Here is a 9,908-nt window from a genome sequence, read left to right on the forward strand (position 1 = left end):
GAACCAACCAGCAATGACGGTGGGGGAGCCTGATGGAAATAGATACAGTGGTGCCCCGCAAGACGAAAAACCCGCTAGACGAAAGGGTTTTCCGTTTTGGAGGCGCTTCGCAAAACGAATTTCCCTATGGGCTTCCTTCGCAAGACGAAAGCCCATAGGGAAATCTCCGGGACAGCGGGGAAGCGCAGCGCGTCTTCCCCACTGTCCTCGGACCTCCTCCGAAGGCTGGCGGCGGGGCGGAGAGACCTCCTCCCGCCGCCAGCCTTCGTTTCTCCGCTATCCCGGACGGCTTTTGAAGGCAGGCGGGGGGGGAGCAAAGACTTTCGCCCCCCGCCGGCCTTCAGAAGAGGTCCAGGACCTCTTCTGAAGGCCGGCGGGGGGCAAAAGTCTTTGCTGCCCCCTGCCTGCCTTCCCGGGGGCTTTTAAATCGCCCCAGGACAGCGGAGAAGTCCTCCGCTGTCCTGGGGCGATTTTAAAATGCTGGGGGTGGGAAGAAAAGCCCTTGTCCCCCCCCCCCCCCGCCTTCAGAAGAGGTCAGGGGACAGACTGTCCCCGGACCTGGTCTGAAGGCGGTTTCCATAGGAACGCATTGATTGATTTTCAATGCATTCCTATGGGAAACTGTGCTTCGCAAGACGAAAAACTCGCAAGAAGAAAAAACTTGCGGAACGAGTTAATTTCGTCTTGCGAGGCACCACTGTAGCTTGATGCCCAACACATTTCTGTTCTAGATTCCCATGTGCATCTCTATATGACACTTAAAGTGAGTGAACAAACGTTGTTTTCTTTTCTGCTTTTCTCTTAAGCCTTTGCCAGTGCCAAGAACATGAGAGTGATGTGCACCAAACCCAAACGTATTTATACCAGGCTTGTAAAAATAACATTGGTCGACATGAGCAAGTGCGTCAATAAAAAGGTGGGGTAACTTTGCAGACTAAGTTACGCAAGTTTATTAATTCCAGCTCATGGGTCATATTTCTGTTATCACAGACCACAGCAATCAACTGATGAACTAAACTGCACAAACAGTTGCTTATATTTGTTTGTATGTTGCTGGTAGCTAGCAAGGACACCATGTGAGCAGACTGTGATGGGCTGTAACAAAGAGACACAGAGCACGGCTGCTTTTAAATCCAAACCTGCCATGTGCATATATAGGAAGAGCAAGGGAGTCCCTCTGGAATGGGTGGAATGCTAGGATTCTCCTCTACCTAGGCTTCAGGTTATATATATATGTAAATAAAGCATATGTCATAAAGACATCAGTGTCTCCACTGTGCCTCATTTTTCCAAAAGGAAACCGAGGCCTTGGTTAAGTGCGCCTGGTACCCCTGGAATCTTTGGGGTGGCGTGTAGCACTAACAGAACGTTGGTGTCTTCAGAAAGCTTTGTCGGTCTTCTTGCAGCATTCTTCTGCCTGGCTCATCTGACTGAGATGGGCAGCTTTTGCAGCTCCAGGTGTTAATCCAGTTGCAAGTCCTTTATCTAAGCTTCTTGCTTGCTTAACTGGGCACCCTACCTAAAGTCTTGCCATGAACTCAACAGGGAATCAGTGCTGATCATAAATTTCTAGGTTTAACTGAATCTGCTGGTTTTAAACTTACAGAAGTCCTGTCTTACTCAGGTGCTGGGTATCTGAAAATCCAAGCTATTCGTAGCTGTTCAATAAGCTGAAGTGCTATGGAGACAGCGGGATAAAGAAGACTAGGTTAATTCTGCAACCATGATTACATGGGCCTTGAGGCTTGGTGCAAAGCTTCCAATCAAAATAATATTGGTGCCTTTTTGCAGTATTTGGTTTAGATATACTGTTTTTCAGAATATCTCTCAACTTGTTGCCTTAGCATCATTCATGCAAAACAAAATACCATATTTTTCCATGTATAAGACTAGGTTTCCCCCCCTAAAAAATAATGTCAGAAATGAGGGGGTGTCTTATACATAGATACATCTCCCCCCATTTTCTAAAATCGAAGTCCCTAAAAATAGAGGGCATCTTATACATTGGGGGGGGGGCGACTTATAGGCGGGAAAAATACGGTAAAACTGTATTGCAAATATTGGGTTGTATGCATGGCATAACCCCTTGCAAAGTTAAAACTGTAATATTGCATAGAGTCAGACACCACTGGTGCAGGACACACACGCACCACCTACCTTCAGGCAATTCTCCCCTCACACTGCAGTTCTGTGCAACACAAGGGATGCTGTTCAGGAGCCCCCTCCCAGTATTGTGTCGTCCTGGAGAGGTAGGCAGATTGGCTGCACAAGCGGCCTTCTACCACTGGACTTTACCCATTGTGTCTAAGTGTCTATAGAACTATTAGTCACACCTTAGGAATGAAGAAAATATTGCTGGGCCACAAGATTGTCTGTAACTTCCAAGTTAGCTGTAGAATAGCCACATGATGCTTCTAATGGAGTTAAGAGAATTGAAACAGAAGTTACCCTTTTAAGAATCACTAAGGATTGATATCGCACAGCAGAGCACAGAAGGGCAAGAAGAAAAGTTGGTTGCAAATAAGCACAATGCGCCATGCCAAACCCCTTCCTCGTACCTGTAGAGTACATTAGCAATATGGTAACTGATGGGAATGCTCCCTGCTCTCAAATCAGTTAAAACAGAGCTTGGAGCAGGGTGGAAAAACAAGGATCTAAGTCTCCTACTATACTCCCTCAATTACTTTTGAAGCATTCTACATCTTGCTGTGTTCTCATTTATATCCCACACTTATTTCATGGAACTCAAATGGCAGTGCACACAGAGTTCCCATGCTAACAATCTACCATGCAGATTGCTGGGACTGCTCAGTCCCAAACCATCAAGAAACCCCAGGGCTGCCTTTGATGCAAAAGCATCAAACACAAATACAATCAGTTAAACCAAAAGCATGACAGTACTAAAAAGTTTGGGTGACTTTACGAAAACATATTCCAAATAGGGAGGGTCACATGGCTATTCATGCATGCATTCGCAGGCAACTCTGAACCTGACAGTTGGCTTCCACACAGGGGCCACCATCAAGCCTCTTCAGACCATGCCCTGAGGGCTTCCCATACTGAGCACTTTCAGAGGCCCTTCTTACACATCATGTTTTTTATTGCTTGGGAAAAACATTAACAATGCTTTTTTCCTCTGGAATTGAAAAACCTTGCCCCCAGATTTTTCTCGTTGCACTTCCTATTTCAGTGTAAGTTTTCCAAAAGTTCTGAGGCCCCAAATGCATTTAAAATGCCACTGGATTTTTAAAAAATGGATTACATGTGAGAATTCAAAAGTTTAAATTAGTTCTAACAACTACACACACCACTTGGAGCTCCTTGGAGGAATAGGGGGATATAGCTGTAATAGCAATCACTGGATGCATTGTAGTAGCAAGTTTTCCACACTTTTCATTACAATACAGGACTCCGCACCAGAAATTGCATGCTATCTCTGGTATACAGAGTTGTGTGTATATTCCCCTACTACTAGCAAAACAATTTATGCTTAACACCAGCAAGTTGTTATAACCCTGTTCAAAGAAAGGTGTCACATCTGAAGCTAAAGGAGATGGTCAGATTTACTGTTTTGTCTGTCAATTTCATAAAAATGCCAATGCAGTAATTTATAATTATCAGATCTTGCCACCATTCTCTTCTCTTGTAATGTGGGGGGGGGGGGTGTCTCTTAAGCATACGTTTAAAATGCCAAGAAAAGCTGTCAGACTGGTTTAAAACTGGCCAGATGGCAGCTCTCTTGTATATTTATTTTATAGGTAAGTACTGCATGTTGAGTGTAATACATTAAAGCTATCACTATGCTAGTGTTTTCCAGTTCAGACCTGCTCTACATCTTTTCAAAAATTGCCTGCACTGCCTTCTTACCTCATTCCTATCTCAGACCTGCAGTTTAGCAAACAAGTACACCTGCCTCGCTCAGTCAGTTTCTTTTTCTGTTCTAAAGTGGACTAGAATGGTTAATAGACCTGGGCATTCAAAACAGTTTTGAAGTCCATATTGTTATATTGATTTGACCTTACAATATATCACAAACCAAGATGTGTGTTAGGGCTGGGTAATATATTGTCCAAAACTAGTTTGAAGTCCATATTGTGATATCAGTTTCATAATTTTTGACCTGGCAATATATTGTGAATCATGCAAAAATCACAATGTGGGGAAAACTGTGAAACTACCCAATGCCTCTAACATACCTCCATTTTTATTTCAGACATCATGTTATAGCGGTATATTGTGTTGTTTAGCTGGTAGTATATCGCAATGTCGAAAATCAGATATCGCCAAGCCCTAAGTTAAAGACACATCTGGAAACACTATGTGATTGTTACTGAATTAAGTAGAAAAATTAAAGTAAGCAATAGCAAAAGTGTATTTATGTCTAGAATTTAAATAGCCAACACTCCCTCTTCTCTGCTAGTTTGAAACGCACAGGTAAAGGTATAGGACCCTTGGACAGTCAAGTCCAGTCAAAGGCGACTATGGGGTTGTGGCGCTCATCTCGCTTCAGGCCGAGGGAGCTGGCGATTGTCCAGTTTTCTGGGTCATGTGGCCAGCATGACTAAACCGCTTCTGGCGCAATGGAACACCGTGATGGAAACCAGAGCGCATGGAAACACCATTTACCTTCCCATCACAGTGGTACCTATTTATCCACTCACACTGGTAAGCTCTTGAACTGCTAGGTTGGCAGAAGCTGGGACACAGCAATGGGAGCTCACCCTGTCGCAGAGTTTTGAACCGCCGGCCTTCTGATCGGCAAGCCCAAGAGGCTCAGTAGTCTATTGACAAAGCCTCAGCAGAGACACAAGACTCTGCACAATCTGTCCCACTTGGCTTAGTGAAACTGGAGGACACATTCATGACTTGCCAGAAGCAGACCAATGGCAACTTTCCACCTTTTAAGACTGCATTCTGCAACAGACACTAAGGAATATATCCAACCTAGTACTATATGAATGTTGTGTCAGTGCACAGATTCCTGCTTGCACAATACAATCAGCTCGTCTCCTCCCCACCTGCCCCCTAAATCTGTTCATGGTTCCCCCAATCCTCTGGAGCAGATTTGGAGAGGGTACAGGGCTTGAATGAGAGAAAGAGAACTCCAGATGCAAAAGTACCATATTTTTCGCCCTATAGGACGCACTTTTCCCCCTCCAAAAATGAAGGGGAAATGTGTGTGCGTCCTATGGGGTGAATACAGGCTTTCGCTGAAGCCTGGAGAGCGAGAGGGGTCGGTGCGCACCGACCCCTCTTGCTCTCCAGGCTTCAGGAAGCTCCGCGCCGGGCTCCCGAGGGTTGCGCAGAGCTGCCTGCGCTCCCGGGCTCGGCGCAGCTCCGCGCAATCCTCCGGAGCCCGACGCCAAGCCGGGCTCCCGAGGGTTCCACGGAGCTGCCTGCGCTCCCGAGGGTTCCACGGAGCTGCCCCAGCCCTGCGCAAGCTCCCAGAGCGATGCCGAAGCTGCGCTCAGCTTCGGCATCGCTCTGGCTCCCGTTCTGGGGGCTGGGGTCGGGGGAAGCTCGGGCTTCCCCCGCCCCAGCCCCGCGCCTGTACGGGGGAAAAATAATTTTCCCCCCTTTATTTCCCCCACCCCCAAATCTAGGTGCGTCCTATGGGCCGGAGCGTCCAATAGGGCGAAAAATATGGTATATATCCTTGCTATGACAGGACACAGTAGTTGGCTACTGTCCCATCAGTTAGTCAGAAATGCTAATTTCAAGTTTTACACCGTACACCAAGGGCTTTATCATCCACAAACTGTAGCAATGTCCCACAGTCCATTGTATGGACTGTTAGTAAACTGTTAGTATGTTAGTAAACATGCCATGATCAACACTATCAAAGACCATAGAAAGATTAACAAGATTGATTGGGTACAGTTCTCTTTATTAATCTCTAATCTGATTTGAGATTATGGAAGTCTCAATGTCAGGTAAATGAGGCTGGCCATGATGGGCTATGTTCTACCTACAATTTCAGAGGAAGTGTGCCTCTGAATAGCAACTGCTGGGAATCGCAAGTGGGAAGAGCGCTGTTGCCCTCAGGTCTCTTAGGCACCTGGTCAGCCACTGAGAACAGAATACTGGTGATCCAGCAGGGCTCTCGGTGTCATGCTCAGTTTAGAATACAGATCCTCAGTGCAGAGAACTGGTGTCCAGGTGTGGATTAAGCTGCCAAGAGAGACCACTCACTCAACCACCTTTCCACCCACAGATTATATATAGATGGAGAAGTGAGTGGAGTGGAAAATACACAGCTAGGATAGAACTGCCCACCCACCCACTGCAGTTAGGAGCCAAAAAGCTCCCACTACTCAAACGTTTTATTTGGGATTTGTTCTGGGAGGGTAAACTGCACAGGACCACAACCTTATTAAACAGTGAATAAAAATCAATCTCCCAAATATTTATCACTGCAACCTGAAACATGCAGATCTTGTTTCTTCTGCAACAGCCTTAACACAAAATCCCTCAAAATCATCTAATAAAAAAGCATTCCATGCCAAATAGCAATTCACTTCCTCATATGCCGTTGCATGTATTTTCATACTACACTACAGATGGCAAATGGTAGCATGCTTAACTATTATTTTTACTTCAAATATGAACCAACAAACTATCAACTTAATTTTAGAATTCAACCTGAAAGTGTCAAAAACATAGTAAATATTTGTTTAGTGTTAGGATCATTTGCATTTACTGCACAAATGTAATCTAAAAAATGATGAAGAGTATGTTTGAGCACAGAAGAACAAAAAAATTCAATTCCGGTTGCCACGTTTTCTCTGCAAATCTGGATAAATCAAATTAATATGGAATTAATTCTAACTTAAGCATGTATATTCCCTTTCCATATAGCTGGTAATGCCAATTCACTCACACACACATCATAGCCAGGTAAATTCATCCAACTACTTAGGGCTACATGTGTACTTCATTTTTGGATCTGTCCTTTATACAGTATTTCAACTCCTTCAGGGGCTACAGTTCTATGCACACCCTTTTCCAGTGTGGCTTAAACTCAAGTAGTCAGTCTGATGAAGATTTGTTTAAACTACAGTATAGGTCATAAAGGAAGAATCACTTCAGCAGCATAAAGTTGACCTGGACCAATATGGATATTCTTATTATAACCAATGAAAAGGAATCAAGCAAAGAGCCCTGCTGGATCAAACCAAATGCTTATCTGGTCCAGCGTTCTGTTCTCAGGAGAGCAAACCAGATGCATTTGAGAGGCCCAAAGCAGGACACAAGCACAATTGCCCTCTCCTGCTGTTTCTCCTTAGCAACTGGTATTCAGGGGCATGCTGTGTCTGATCCTGGAGGTAGCAGGCATCTTGACTAGTAGCCATTGAGACTTATCCTTCATGATTTCACCCAATCCCATTTCAGAGCCATCACAGCCGGTAACAGACTCCACAGTTTGAGGCCCCATCTGCAGCATACATTTAAAGCACTTTAAACAGTCATGTTTCTCCACACACACACACACACACACACACCTCTCGCACAAGATCACAGGAACTGTAGTTTGTTAAGAGTCCTCTGGGAAGCACCCTATTCCCCACATGAAGCTACAATTCCTAGAAGGATTTAAGAGCCAATCACTCTTCCCAGGGAACTTGGGAAATTGTATCTCTGAGGGGAAACAGGTCTCCCAACAACACTGAGCACTCTCAACAAACTACAGTTCCCAGGATTCTTTGAGAGAAGGCTGAACTGCTTAAAGTCCTATGCAAGTGCTTTAGATTTACAATGCAGGTGAAGCCTAATTTACATGTTGTGTGAAGAAATTCTTTCCTTTGTATGCCCTGAATCTGCGATCATTCAGCTTCCCTAGGTTTTGAGACTCTTCTCCCTACTCATTTTCACCACACAAGACATCATTTTTTTCTAACTTAGTTTTATTCATTTTCATCTTTAAACACGGTTGCATTGAGATGTATCTTTACATTAGAGCATATGACGTGCAACAACTATATAGTTAAAAACAAAAGCAAAACAGCAATGAACACACAGATAAACATTTCTGAATAGATTAACAAAGTTGTGTCAAAGCATACATGCCAAAATTATTATTACAGATATGAAATGATGTCTAGTAATCATGATTCCTTAGATTGGGGACCACAAGTAATTAAGCAAAAGGTCTTTTGTAACAACAATAATCAGAATTTATAGGAATTTACAGGAACCAGGCATCATTTTACCCACCTCTTTCATGTTCCCCTCACCCACTTTGCTTTTTTCACTAAGCTAAAAAACCTCTGGACTTGCCCCCGTTTCTGATCATTTGTGGGGGTGGGGGAGAGAGAGAGATCAGTTTCTGATCATTTGTGTTGGGGAGATATATGTATAGCTGAAGAATAGGTTTGCAACATCCACCGCACCCTTCTCTAGGGGAGCAGGAAAGCACGCAAAAACGAGGACCCACGCAGTGCTGACTGTTGATTACTTCCTGCCCGGAAAGGCATCGTGGATGCGTCCTGCAAACCAAACGTCCATATACCTCCCTGTCGTCCACGTACCCGCACCAAGCGCTCATAGGCACAAGTCGCGCAGCCACTCTCCCTCGGAGCCCCTTCCAGTCCCACGCGTCCGCCCGGCCCCATCCCAAAGACAGGCCTCCCGGTGCAACGTCCTCGTGACCGCTGCACCGCTTTCTTTCCCCCCGTGCATGTTGTTGCACGGCAAGCTGAAGCTGCAACCGGTTGCGGACCGCGCGGCCTCTCCCTCCGTTCCCTTGCACAGGGCGAAAAGAACGGAAGGCGAGAAGACACAGACGCGACCCTCCCGCCCGCCCGCCTGGCCTCTCCTCCTCCTTCCCCGCGACGCCGCTTCCAAAGTCACTCCGTTCTTTGGCGGCCCGCCCCTACGTTCCATCCCCGAACGCTCGCCGTCCTCTGCGACCGCCCATTGGGCCGCGGCCGCGTCACTCACCGGATTTAATGAAACGGGGAGGGGTGGAGGGAAAGAAAAAAGAGCGAGCGGGCAGGCAGGCAGGGAAGCGAAGGAGGCGCTGGAAGGGGAGGGAGAGAGGAAGGGGCCGAGCTCAGCGCTCGCCCCAACAGAAAAGGAGGGGGGGAGGGAAGCGAGGCGGCTACTTACTTACCTGCCCGCCCAGCCGCGCCCTCGGGCGAGCGTTGTGCAAAGAGGCGCCCCCCCCCCCACAGTCGCCCCCTTCCTCGGCGAGGGCTCCGTCCGCGGCTCCCCCGGCCGGCGCCCGCCCGCCCGCTGCCCTCCCCTCGCTCGCTCCGCAGCCATTTTCCGTGGCCACCTTGGCTACCGAAGGGCTGACTCACCTCGTCGCTGCGGGGCCCTGGCTCGTCGTCTGGGGGCAGCCCGGCTCTGCCCGCGGCGGCGGCGGCCCTCCGCGGCGCCCGCTGCCTCGTCGCCGTCCCCCTCCTTCGGCGCCGGCCCGGCCAGCCCAGCCTGGCGCGCTAGTCCCAGGCGAGGACGGGTCCCCCGGGCGGGCCGGGCTTGGCGGCGGAGAAGGAGGCGGCGGCGGCGGCGGCTCCCTCCCTCCCGGCCGTGACCACCATCTTATTAGCACAGGAAATGACATGGCGAACGGAAGAGAGGGGCGTTCGGGGGCCGAGCCCGGGGACCCCCCGAACCGGGAGGAGGAGGAGGGAAGCGACGCGGGCTGGCTGGCGTCGAGGCCCGGCCTCCTCGCCGCTGCTGGGGGAGCCCTGCACACAGGCACGCACGCCCCGAAATGCCGCCTTGCTCGCCCGCCCGCCCCCCTCGCTTCTCCTCTCCTTCGTTCGCCAGCCCGCCTGGCAGCCAAACACCCCCGCCATGCTCCTCCGATGCCTGCAGCAGCCGCAGCCGCGAGAGTCCTCCCCCGAAGCAGAGCAGCGTCCGCGGCAAATGCAGCGCTAGCCGAGCAGCAACCTGCGCTCGCA

At 48.3% G+C, this 9,908-nt stretch overlaps 1 protein-coding gene across 3 annotated transcripts in view; it reads right to left on the reverse strand.

Annotated features, from left to right (window-relative positions):
• PRDM11 (PR/SET domain 11) overlaps positions 1-9,436 on the reverse strand; it is a 43,714-nt gene extending 34,278 nt beyond the window's left edge. For all 3 annotated transcript variants that reach the window (XM_028727460.2, XM_028727455.2, XM_077928907.1), the window contains exon 1: positions 9,303-9,436. The gene's annotated coding sequence lies outside the window, so the exon portion shown is untranslated. The remainder of the gene's footprint in view (positions 1-9,302) is intronic.
• Positions 9,437-9,908: the final 472 nt, after the last annotated feature.

This window comes from Podarcis muralis, chromosome 1 (assembly GCF_964188315.1).
Source record: "Podarcis muralis chromosome 1, rPodMur119.hap1.1, whole genome shotgun sequence".
In the NCBI taxonomy this organism is placed as follows: Eukaryota; Metazoa; Chordata; class Lepidosauria; order Squamata; family Lacertidae; genus Podarcis; species Podarcis muralis.